A 13,846-nucleotide genomic window follows, 5' to 3' on the forward strand; every position below is an offset into this window, starting at 1 on the left:
CTATAGACTTGATCAAAGTCAATGCCTTCAGTGTCGTGAAACCCCTTACCTGCCGTATCCTTCTCAACCTTTGGGTTGCACCATCCCGGACAGGGACGTTGCGACATCTTGGCAATTCTACTTGGGACATTCTTTCTGAGTCAAGCCTTATATTAATATCTTATTTTTTGTTGTTTAATTTCATTGGTATTTTTTTTTCTTGAATATGTTGTATGTTAATCTGTGTTTATATTATTCGTACAAAAATTGTTTCATTTTTTTTTATCAAACTTACTCAACATCCATAGGTTAGATATAGGGATAAGTAGTGATCCTTTGTGAAACCTTCGGTTTCCGTATAAGCACGTGAAAGTCTTTCACTTGAATTTAACATCTTTTTCCATACTAGCAAAATTTGTTTACTACTAGCTAAGTTATTGGTGTCAGAAGGAAAATTTGGGGACCCAATAAAGAGTCTAGAACCAACACTTTCACATTGTATAGTTCCTTTCTTTAGGAATCAAATCTTTGCATTTCACTAATTAATTTTTGTTGCTATTTTCTTTAATGATAATTTTGTTTTCTTATTTATTGCACATATATCGTCCAATTTTACAAAGATGTCATCAAATTTTCAGCATGGATAAGGGTGACGTTTCTGGGTCAACTAATATAGTCACCAAAGAAAAAATGGTGGTCGTAAAATTGTCAAAGCACACACAAAAGAAAAAATAGACAACCTACCTTTTGGGAAAGAAATTGCATTGTCCCCTATTGAAAAATGTGAGTTCGAGTCAAATGATTTAAGAGTGCTTAAGCAAACATTGCCACTACAAGAAAAAATGCCTGTCGGGACACTTTTTTCTTGCCACGCTTTTAAAGCGTGGCCAAAGGTGATCAATGGCCACACTTTTGTTAGGGTGGCCATTAATTTGTGATTTGGTCACACTTTTTTTTGCCATGCTTTTCAAGGGGGAAACCGGTACGCTTTTATGAGGGTCGCCACTAATTTGTGATTTGGCCACACTTTTTTTGTCACGCTTGAAAAGCATGGCCATAGAGAGAAATCGATACGCTTAAAAAGCATAGCTAATTTGTCTTCCAATGGTCACCTTTTTAAAGCGTGCCCATATCCTGTGTCTATTTGGGCACCCTACAAAAGCGTACTGATAGAGTTCCCTCCCCCAAAATTTAGTTTTCCACCCATTTTTTTCAAACACTTTTCTTTTTTGTTTTTTTTTCTAACTTTTTACTTTTAAACCTATAAGTGATAACATTATACACTTTATGTCCAAATTCACCTCAACCCTAAAGAAGCCGTTGCACCCAGTAGCAGCTCGCCTTCATGTTCATAATTTTTGAATCTCACATTTCTATCCCATTCCTCTAACCCTAATTCACGCAGCAGTAGTGCCTCCCTCTCCCTCATTTTTAGCATCCGAGCACTTCTCCTCGTCCTCCATCTTTCTCCAGCGCCATTATTTCAGTCTTTCCCTCAACCCTCACAGACTCAGCCCCTCTCCACTCTCCTCCTCAGCGCCACTCATCCCCTCCATCGTCGCAGTCCCTAGCTCACCCTTTCCTTCCCTCGCAGTCACAGTGGCCATCGCTCATAGTCCTCCGCGGAACTCACCTGTCACTCGAAGTCGGACTCCAAAGCCGTCGCCCGTAGTCCTCCTCGGAACTCACTTGTTGCTCGTCATCCTCTGCGGTACAATGCAATAAACAGTCGCATTCCTCTACATCCTTCACCAGCTCTCTGAAACTCTGCATCTATTTTTCTTATTTGCAGTTAGTTGTTGAATTTCTACCTTTTTTTACTTTTAATTATTTGTTCTAATTTTTTTGGATCTAATTATTTATTCTTGGTTGTTATTATTTTTTTATTCTGATTTTTTTGTTATGATTATTTGTTGCTGGTTCTAATTTTTGGTTTTGGGTTTTTCTTGTTTTAAATGTTGTTTCTGAACCAATTTCTTATTCTGAATTTTAGTTCTGATTTGGTAATGCAGGACAACAGCATTAATGTTGGCATTCTGTGAACATCTTTGAGATAACTACAGTCTTGCTACTTGATAAACCCCAATTTTGTGGTTTATCTTGTGCTTATTTTGGGAGATTTTATCAACATTTCTCACACTTATTCACAAGAAATGCATGATTTTGTGTTCACTTCCCAATATTGCTCCATGATGAAAAACATGCTTATTTTGCCTTAAAATTACCATATTTTAATTCTCTTCTATTGCCATTCGATGCCGTGATGTATTTGTTGAGTAATTTCAGGAATTATAGGGAAGGAATGACTTAGAAGAGAGGGAAAAAGCATGTACAAAAAGGGAGGAACATGAAGAATTGAAATCTTGGGAAAAGCAGCATCGGCGCACTCGCACACTCCACGCGCACGCGTGGACAGGATTGGCTGGAAGTGGCGCGCAAGGATGGACGCATCCGCGTGGATTAGAAAATTTCTATCGACGCGCACGCACGCATGGCGCGCACGTGTGGAAAGCTGCACGTGACCTCATTAAAGGAAATTGTGCCTGGCGATTTCTGAGGCTCATTAGGCCCAATTGCAAGCTGTTTTCTGCAGGAAAAAGACCCAAGGATGCTAGGGGAAATGGGGGATCACTCATTTTACACTAGGACATAATTTTTAGTTAGTTTTGGGGGTTATTTTGTTATTCTAGAGGGAGAAACCCTTGTTCCTCTCTAGATCTAGTTTCAATTTGATCTTCCCTTGTTGATTTGTGACTTGGATCTTGTTAATTACTAGTTTTAATTGTTCAATTTGAATTCCTTGCTACAATTTTGCTTATATCTTGTGATAGTTTATGAATTCTTGTCAATTGTCATTTTATACCCATTTCATGAATGTTGTGAATCTTGACTTGTTGATGTTACATTGATGATTTCTTTGTTTAGCTTTGTTGTTTGGATGATCATATGTTGATAATTGTTAGTGGGTACTTGTAGATTTCAACTTAATTGCTATTTTGAACATGTCTTTTGTTAATGCTTACCAAGTGTTTGATGAATTGTTTACTTTGATTATGGAGTAGTCTTCTTTACTCTTGGCCTAGGTCAAGGGAATTGGGTAAACTTAAGTCATTGGGTCTAATGGGTTTGATGATTTGGGAGCCCTAGGTGGTCAATTTGATACTCATTGTCGCCAACCCACTACTAATTTAATTAGTAGGTAGGTTGGGACTTATGGGTTGATGTGAAAAAGCCATTTGACGTACTTCAAGTCTAGGAGTAGATATCACGTACTTAAGACTTTGAGAGTAGACTTAATGAGCTTGGTTCCTCATAATTGTCAAGATATAGTTGTTAGACAAGGATGGTGGCCCCAATTCCCAAGCCTAGCCAAGAGTTGCTTTTATTATTCGTATTTGAAAATCAATTTCCTCAACCAATTTCTTTAGTTGTAGTTACTTGTTTGGGTTATAATAGAATTAAGTGGAATGTTGTTTATTCATTGAAGTTGCTCATGTTTTGCTTAGTTAATTGAACTAGTTGTTGCATTTTAAGATTACTTGCTTGTTAAGATTCCCATTTATTTTCATGCTCATAACTCACAACCCCGGATTTCTAACCAATGTTGAAGCACATGTTTGCCTATTCCTTGTGAGACGACCCGAGGTTTGAATACTTCGGTTATTTCTATTGGGGTTGAATCCCTCTTCTAAATTTGACCCCTGAGGATTGTTGTTGGTAGAGTTATACTTGCAACGCGACCTTATTGAAAAAATCTTTACCAATACACCCTTGGGGCCCGTGTCACTACTATAAGTGTAATAAAATTTTGGCATTCAAATCATTATTTGATCTTGTAGACAGTTTTGTACACAGTCATACATGGTTTCTTTGTTTGTTTTCTATGTGGGACCTTTGTTTTTAAAAAAATTATCCTCAAATTATGATTATGACAAGACATTGATCTACACAACAAAGAGATAGTAAAACTTGTAGTGTTTCAACTCACACCAACCAGGACCAGGTAATGTTTTGAGCATGGTATAAAGCAAAAGTGTTTAAGCTTAAGCTTAACTAATTATTAGAAGGCATTATTAGACCCTGGTTTCTACAGTATTCTTGCATTGAAATCTATGTATTATCATTGGGTGTTTTTATTTTTTTAGACCCGCATCAATTCCTTTCTTGCATTAACTTCTTAAGCACTATGGTCTGCTTTTCATTAGACAAAACAATGATTTGGCCTAATGACACTTTTTCACATGTACTTTATTTTCTTTTGCTAGGCATGCATGTGTTTTTCTTTTATGCATTTCTGGTTAGTTAATTAAATGGAATAACTTTTTTATTTCAAAACCTATCAACCTGTATTTAAGCTTGTGTAACTTTATATACGCATGATGACAAGGTCTATAGTAAAATAACAAATTAAAGAGAATGTTACATAATTAATTTTGTAATGTAATTATATGAAAGAACATGTATGTTTGGATAGCACCTACTCCTCTCCAGGTTTCTTAAACCAAATTTGTCTTCTTCTGGTTTACCAGTATTTGCTTTTATATATATGTTGCTAACAAATGAGGGCTATGCTTCTTTTAGTAGCATATAGTAAGAGATAATATGAAGCTGTGTGTGGCACCTGGAAAACTAGCCTCAAAGCTATGAAAGAATAATAAGGATTATTACATATGAATTCTATGCAGCATAATTCGAATAAATTCTCTCATGGTGTTATGTCTGCTTTACTTTTAAGCACCTACTTATTCTTGGCTCGCAGTTCCCACCATGACAATATCATAAACTATCACATGAAAAAATGCTAATTGGTTCTTTGTAAATTTGAGCTTATGTGTTTTACTTTATGCTTTACGCTTAACTACTTGAGTACATCTACTACCGGTAAACTAGACAAGCATTTTACAGCATAAATAAAAAGGTAACGTGGTACCGTCACTCAACTTTGGTATCTTGGCTTAATTTATGCTAAACTGAAGCAATTCACACGTGCAATCTATTTATATTAAAAGAGAAATCACAGCCAGAATTTCGATGATCTCAAGAATTAATCTTTTTTGGTTTCCAAGATTAGTGGATGGGTTTTGGAATTTTGGGTTTGATCATTTTTCTCTGCAGATGTGAGCTGGTAGTGTTTTGTGGTGGTGTTCATGAGAAAATAGCTTCAGGGTTGTTTGAGCCTTTTGTTTCTCACCTCAAGTTTGTGAAAGATGAGATCTCTAAAGGTGGATACTCAATTAAGCTTCTCCCTCCAAACAATTCTACATTCTGGTTCTCCAAGGCCACCTTTGAAAGGTGATTATTCCTGCCCCCCTTTTCTGGTTTTTCCTCTTTTCACTTTTATTCTTTTGTGGATAATCACAGTGTTTGTAAATGATTCTTCATTTGTTCTTTGGTTTCAATAGAGTACTTATCCTATTTCCAATTAAGTTTGAAGACCCCTGAATCAATGAATCAATGAGTCGATTACCTTTGCATTGAAAGTGCTGAAGTGCTTTAGATATGATTGGGAATGGTTTTTCAAATGCATACTGACTTAGGCATTTCTCAATGTTCTTAATTATTAGTTAATTAAGCAGGGATTGATGAATGAAATCCAACTAGTTGAATGATGACTATCACATTAATCATGGAATTAGTTTACTTGGTTTTATAAATTTGGAGAATAGAGATTCATTTTTTGTTGGATCTTTGATTCAAACTATTTCGACAATAAAATTTGAAAAGTAGTCTACGACATGTTGTGCATTTTTTTATGATCTCATGTATTTTGCAAATGCATTTGGAGCATTGCGTTTGAGGTATGAACTGGAATTGATTAGCATATTAAGAAGGTTCTGTGTATTATTATGCATTAAGAGAAAGCTGATTCTTACATGCTTACAGGGAAGCCTGCATTAAGAATATCCTTCATACATGCTCTTTTTCAAGAATTATGAGTGTTCCTGTTGATTGTGGATGTATTTCAACCGATTCAATGCATAATCTGATTTTATTTATTTTATATTCTAGGAGGTTCAAGCTTCACCTAAGGAGGCAACTGAAACAGTGGTTTTGGTCATTGATGAGAAATGTGTGGAGTCACTCATATCAGAGCTTGTGAAAGGTGTCAATGAGCCAAAGCTATTTTGGTCTTCACACGAACAGTTTTCTTGTTCTTCAAATCACAAATTTTGACTTTTTCTTTGATTGTGACTTTGATGATGTGTATGTTGTATTTTTCAAATAATAAATTTTATTTTTTTGTTGACAAATGTGATGAAAGTTTATGGATGTTGGATTGGTTAATTTAAAATTATATAAAAAAAATTTCCTTTGTTTAAATTAGTCATTCAAATTATGATGTAAAATTATATATCAATTTTGCAATGTTTAATTAGGAAGATTTATAAACAAGTATAGCTATAAGTATTTTGATCTAACTTATAGTCATATTTTTTGCTATTGGCATGCTTTTTAAGCGTAGCCATATCTTTTCGTAATCATCAATAGCCACGCTTATCAAGCATAGTCATATTTTCTCCTATTGGCACACTTAAAAAGTGTAGCCATATCTTCTCCTATTGGCACGCTTTCGAAGGGTAGCCAAAACCACTTCATTGAGCACGCTTCCAAAAGCGTGGCGATATGTATGCTTTTCGGTACGCTTCTCAAGCGTAGCTATAGGTTAAGACCTATGGCCACGCTTTTTAAGCGTGCCAATAGGTGAAAGCGTCCCAACAAAAAAAGCGTGCCGATAGATCCACAAAATCGTGGCGATAGAGCAACCGGCATGCTGGCGGATGTAACCCTTTCAAAAACGTGCCGATAGCTCAAGAAGCGTGGTGAAAAGCTATCAACACGCTTTTTTGCACTTTTCGGCACGCTTTAAAAGCGTGGCAGAAAGCTTATTTTCTTGTAGTGTGCACAGATCTTGTACCAACAACACGGTCAACATCTATTGAGTATCTTGAAGGGACTTTAGTGCTATTAATCAATATGATCAAGCATCCCAAGACTTTTGATGGTTAGAAGAATTTGATGTTGGCATGTTGAAAAATTACATTCTTCAAGCTTTTCTGGAAGAGGAACCAATTAAAGAAGTTTTTATGGAGGATGAACAGCAACTACAGGTGCCATTGCAAAGAAGGATGAACAAATAAATCAATGTCAACTAGAATTAGAGCAGAATTGGAGCATTTTTGGTGATGGAGGGTGATTCAGCAAGAAATAAGGTCGTGATCGATGGTGATTAGTGGTAGCAAAGCGGGTAGCCTACCTTGCCCTGGAACAAAAATAATGTGGACTCAAAATGCTAGTCTGCCCTGCTTTATTGCAGGTTGGTAGGCTAATAAACTAGCTCACTTAACTCTTTTTAAAAAAAAGTTAATAAAATTAATAAAAAAATAATTATTAAAAGTTANTCTGATTTACCAAAAATTTGCGAATTTGACAGTATATATGTTGGCGCATTTTTTATTTAACGGGTTTTAAATTCTAGTCCGCTCACCCATTTTTATGTATTCGGTGAATTTGACCCATTTTAATGATCATCGAAAAAAATGCAAAAAATACGAAAAGAAAATTAATGAATTGAATGCAGGATTAAAAATAATTGAATACATCAGAAAAAAAGGAAAGAAAATCAAAGAATTGAATGCATGCTTGAAAAAATACAATGGTGCATCAAGAATGTGACTCTTAACACCATATTAGAATTTGTAATAGGACTAAAAATGTGATTAAAAATTTGTTTGGATGTCATTAAGTAGTTAAAAAAATTTAATGAAAATATATTTTTTTTAGTGTATTTACTAAAATTTTAATGATTAAAATAAAAGAGCAATGTTAAGTAATTAATGATTTTTTTGAACAACATGAATAACTACCAGTCAAATAAAAACACACTACACTCTAAATTACCCACCTAAATCTTAATATTAGAATAACCATTTACACACCTAGTAAAATAAATATCCGATATATTCATTGTTCACATTGTTTAATATTTTCATTGTCTACCTATACTTTTTCAAAATAAAAATATTACAAAATAAAAAATATTCTTTTAGAAGTTATAATTTAATATTTTTTTAAAAGATTTTTTATTAAAAAAAAAAAGATATTTTTAATAAACAAAAAGTATCTTTATATTATCGAACCTAAATATAATTATTTTTACTCTTCTAGAAGATGTTTAAAAAAAAGTTGACTTAAAAATCAGACAGAGAAAATGTAAGTAAGCATTGCTAAGACTATAAATACAAGTAATGGATGAGTGTAAATTCTCTATTCTAACTAAGGCAGAGATTTCAAAGATTTCTATTTATATTGGCACAATCTATCTAAAGGCCACTAATAACAGATAAAAGTCATTTTGCAACAGCTATATCCAAGCCATAAGGATTTACGCCTTAATACGATGGCTAAGATTTCCTATGCTGCAATTTTTGCCCTTATTCTTATTATTTCTGGTACAATATATATTTAAGCATACCCATATACAAATGTTAAGAAAGTTTTAAAAAATGAATTATTATTATTATTATTATTATTATTATTATTTTTAATTTCTCATAACTATTTTTTTGTTTTTGTTTGAGTTTTGTAGTTTCTATGGCAAGTGTGGAAGGATCATTATGTTCGAATGATCTGTACATTACTAATCCTCCTTGTCAGGAATCATTTTGCAAACTCATATGTGCTGGTCGCTATGACGGTGGACGAGGACATTGTGCGACAAGAAAATCTAATAAAATATCTTATGAAGTATGTGTATGCATTCATGAGCATGACTGTCCCCCATAGGCATTAGGGTTCATATTTTTATAAAAAAAATATATAAAGTTGAGAAATGCCCTGTTTTGCAAAATAGATTAATCAACATTGTACTCCTTCAATGTCTGTATCTTGTTTTTTTTTAAATACAATAAAGCAAAGGCATATGAAATAAATAATATACAATTTAATTTTAAGTGTTTTATATTATTTCTTGTATATTCATATTTATTTATACGACACGAATAATAATTACAAAAATATGAAATAAAGTACAAGAATCATAAAATAAAATATGTTCATAATGGGCGGGAAAATGTTAAATGAAATGTGTTTGGAAAGATTCATGATTTTGCCATGATGTCATCAATAACAATCTTGGATGGATCGAGAAAGAAACCACTCAGATAAAGACGCCTAAAACGTCATTTTTTAAAGATGTTTTTATGTTGTGTTTTAATTGGTTTCTATATAATTTATTCGGTGTTCCTCATCACATACTATTAAATTTCTCAAAAGATTTTCTTTCCAAAAACAATAAAAAACATTTAATTTGGATTAAAACAAAAAAGGTAATAGATTAACTATTAGATTTTTTTAAAAGATTATTTACATAAAAAAAATCACATTCAAAATAAAAAATATTAAAAAATTTTATTTTAATAAAAAAAGTCAATAATTTTTTTTGTTTACTTTTTAAAACATATTTACTTCTATCTGATTAGAGTGTGGATCTGATTCGATCCAATCCGATCATCTTACAGATCAGATCGTATCCTCAAATTACAGATCAGATACAGATAAATACTGTGAATTTATATGGATATGATCTAATATATGAACACCCCTAACTACTACTATAGGTTCATTGTTGCAAAAGAATGCTTCTTTTATTATAAACCATTATTAGATCTTAATTACCATTAAAATAACTTAATTGTCAACAAAGAGATAATACTTATTGGTCTCTGAAATTATGTTCGTATTTCAATCCATAGTTGTAAAAACCGAACTATAGTTGTAAAAACCGAACTGAATCGGCTGGTTCGACCGAAAAACTAGTGAACCAGACTAGAACCGGACCACGATTTACTCCTTAGACCGTTAAGGAATAAAACCAGTGTGAACCGGTACAAACCGGTGTAACCGAACTGGTCTGCTTGAAAAATTTTTTAAAATATCTCCACAAGGTCTCGAACTAAGAACCTTGGAGCAAAAACAACCTCTACTTGTCACTTAGCCATTGCACTTCTAAGTACTATATTTGACAAATAATAATTATATAGTATACATAAATATCTAATTTAATTTAATTTTTGTTTTTTCTATTTTTAAAATTAATTATATTTTAATTATATACCATTATTAATATAAATATAAATTTCACTAAAAGTGAACTAGTGATTTTATATTTTAACAATTGAAATTTTTTTTTATCTTATTTCTTTTCAACTAAACACTTAAAACCCTAATATGAGTCATGTAAAACCCAGAACTTTTGAAAAGTCTTATTATGATTAAGTCTCAAATCATATAGTTATTTATAGCCTTAATTTTGAAAATCATTTTATTAAAGATAAATAAGGCAAGTTGTGATTTATTGAATTTGAGACAAGTTATGATTTATTATCCAATTTGATAATTATTGGATTATTTTCTATAATTATATTATAAAGTTGGTAGTTGTGAAATAATAAGGATTTTTATATGATTCGGATTAAATAATTAATATTTTAAATATTAATACTGTTACTTTGGAAAATAAAGGGTTTAATTATATTATTTCTAATTATTTTGATTTGGGCATTTTATGGAAAATAATTTGTAAGATTGATAGAGCAAATAGTATTTTCTATATGCAATTAGTGTTGGATTTAATTATGGGTTTCAATTATTATATTATTCCCAATTTTAGTAGAAATTACGAAACTACCCCTAACCCTAAAAACCCTAACCCGGTTACCCATTCCCTCTAACCCTACAGCCACCAAAACCCTCCCCCAACAACTAGCAGTAGCAACGGCTGCAAAGATGAAAGAAAGAAACGAACGAAACAAAGAGAAGGAGATGCATAATTAGGGAAGAGGGGAGAAGAGGGAGGCGGCGCGGTGGGTGCCACTTCCACCGTCGCTGCCGTCGCCAACAGAGGGAGAGGGAGACTGAGTCGCGGCGGAGGAAAGGAGGGAGCTCGCCATCGCATCACCACGTCGCCACCGATTTGCCGCCACCACGAAGCCGCCGTTCTAGCCTGAGTAAGAGAGAGATCGAGGCGACGCGAGGGAGAAAGGGAGCCATCGTGCTCTGCCGCTGCTAGTTCCGCCGTATCCTGCGCCGCCGTCGTCTTTACCACAAAGCCAGTCGCCGTCCTTCATGGTAGAGAGAGAGAGAGAGAGCGCGCGACAGTGGAGCCCTGTTGAGGCCGGTCTGTTGCCTCCATTTTCGCCGCTGTGCCATGGAGAAGAGAGAGCCGTGCCACACCTTAGTCATTGCTAACTCACCGAAGCTGGCGCACGAGAAGAGGAGGAAGGGACGTTGCCTTGCGTCGTCGCTAGCGTGCCTGGGCACTGTTGCTGCGAGCTGGCCGTCGACGAAGCTGGGTGGTTGTTGTCCTTGTCAGTAGCGGGAGAGGAGGAGACGCGATGATGGTGGGTGGTTCCGCGGCCCTTGCTGCCGTGCCGTCAGAATCTGCCGCCATGGCCGCTGGAGCTCCGGGCTGAGCTTCTGCCACTTGAGACCTTGCTGCCGTCGCCGGAAAAGTATGCCGGTAAGGGTTTCAAACTTGGTTTTCGTTTCTTGTGAGATTATGGGAGTCTTATTGTCGCGGCATGTTGGTTTCAGTCACCGTCGCTGGAGTTGGGTCGCCGCAGCCGCTGGAGGTGGCTACCGGGGCTACCGCCAAACCGGTTTAGAGGCCGTTACTGTTTCGCTTTCGTATTACAGTAAGTATCTTATGTTTCAAAAAAAAGCCTCGCGTTAGTATTCGGTTGTGTTTGGTTAATGAATATGAGTTTTGGTAACGTAAGGTCGAGTCCTGATTACTATATGTTGCGATTAGTGCTCCTGTGGTTATTGCGAAAGTGGCTGGGAGCTGAGGTTTTGATTGCCGTCAGTTCGGGTTAAGGCGGAAAGGACTCTGTGAGGCGTTTGGATTATGGAACCTTGCGTTTTGAGGTAGGGGCGCTTTCCAAAAACTATAGTTTATTATTGGAATTATTACATATGGATACTGATATGAGAAAATGTGTATTTGGTGATTGTATCAGTCCTATGTATTGTTTGGTTGTTTTGTATGATTATGGGTGTTTGTTTGACTCGACTGTGGTGTGGCTTTGTGAAACGAAATGCTTTTAAAATTGATTCTTTTAAAGCTTTGAGATCGAGTTGAATCCGTTGGAAATTGATTTGAATTGAATTGGATCCTCTTGAGAATGTGTAAAATAGATTACACTCTTGATTTCAGCCTGGCTGGCTCTAAACGATCTGGTTTTTGATAAATGATTGTTGCGGAACCGTTTCTTTAAAGCTTTAGAAATGAGTTTATTCGGCTGATAATGATTTGATTTTTAAACGGTTTTCTTGAAATATGGAATTGAGATGACTGTTGGATTTTTGGCTTGCCTTGGACTGATTTTTGAAATTTGGGCTGTTGGAAAAGGATTGTGGAATGGTTTTGTTGGGACCCGAACCGGGTGGCAACGTCCAAGTTTTAGGGGAGATGCTGTCGAAATTTCTATAAAATCCGAGTCTTTATTGAAATGTTGTTTGGAGAAATGATGAGTTAAAGATTTCTATTATTTTATTTGAATTATCAAGAAAAGAATGATTCATGCTTTTAAAATAAATTATTAAAGAGAAAATTGTGATTTAGTCTTGCTTCTTAAGAAAGGCATTGTATCTTTCAGGAGAAAGTTATTTGGATGAAACTTATGTTTTAAAGCTGTTTTAAATGTGACAATGACAATGCCTTTGAATTTGACTTGAGGGTTTCGATTAGAGGAGTTTCAATGATTTTGAAAGAACCTAAATGTCTATTGACAAGTTTCATTTTGAAATGTTTTGAGAAAGGTTTTGAGTACTCTTTGAATTCTGAATTCTTGCAAGACTAAAACAATTTTGAACAGTTGAAACATTCTAGAACTTATCATGGGGTTGAAGTTGGTTTTGCCTAAGTAAAGGAAACAGTTTTGAAAGAAGTAAATGATTACGTGACTCGGTTTGGCTTAGATCCTATTTTATTACTCAAATCGAAAAGCCAAGGTTTTAATGATTTTAAATGAATTTGGCGAAATGAGTTATGCTATTCTCCCCTAAGGACTTGGGACTCTGTCGAGAAACTTTTGTTATAAAATCCCATTGTTGGATGGGTGATTTTGAATGTTCCCAAAGTGAATCTTTAACTTTCCATGGTTTTGGAAGTTTTGGAAAGAGGATGCCGAGAGCGGCTTTGTTTTAAAAAGTGAACTCACTTTGAGTAAGTTTGGCTTATGAGCCTGAGATGATTTGAGAAATGAGATCTTTAAAGCCAAAGCTGAAAAGAGTTGAAATTTGATTTCAAAGTGAAATGGCTTGAGAAAAGTGATTTATGGCTTAAATGCCGGTTTTTATGAATTTGATGATGTTGAATGGTGGAAGTGCTGTTTGTTATGGGCCGGAATGGCTGTGTATGATATTGATTTATGGTTGGTTGTCGAATGAGTTATGGGCCGCATGGCTGATTATGAATTATGAGTTTAAGCCGCAGGGCTGTATTTATTGATAAATTGGCTGGTTCTGGATTGAACCGTGAGCCGGATGGCCGAGATGAATGTTTTATGTGAAAATGCTTGTGTTTTCTCTCTGGTTGTAAGGGTGACAGGGCACCGATACCCTCTAATGGCGACAGGAAGCAGATACCCTCTAATGGCGACAGGGCGCAGATACCCTCTAATGATAATAATACGCAACCGAGAGACTGTGTCCGGGTTAGCTACCGGACACGTCGGGTTGGCTTGGTAATCGACAGATGATATCATCAGCCACTAGGGACAGGCATGCATCACTTGCATCTATGTGACATTGTTTGGGTGTGCATATTATACTTGGTTTGCCTATGTGAATAATTGCTAATTGTTCT

At 35.1% G+C, this 13,846-nt stretch overlaps 2 long non-coding RNA genes across 2 annotated transcripts; both read left to right on the forward strand.

Moving 5' to 3' along the window:
* On the forward strand, window positions 3,771–6,135 carry LOC107608187. Its single transcript, XR_001612753.2, has 3 exons — window positions 3,771–3,982; window positions 5,095–5,271; window positions 5,989–6,135. It is a non-coding gene; the product is annotated as an uncharacterized LOC107608187 (long non-coding RNA).
* LOC107608644 lies at window positions 8,247–8,855 on the forward strand. Its single transcript, XR_001612954.1, has 2 exons — window positions 8,247–8,429; window positions 8,567–8,855. It is a non-coding gene; the product is annotated as an uncharacterized LOC107608644 (long non-coding RNA).

Source organism: Arachis ipaensis, chromosome B07, assembly GCF_000816755.2.
Source record: "Arachis ipaensis cultivar K30076 chromosome B07, Araip1.1, whole genome shotgun sequence".
NCBI lineage: Eukaryota > Viridiplantae > Streptophyta > Magnoliopsida > Fabales > Fabaceae > Arachis > Arachis ipaensis.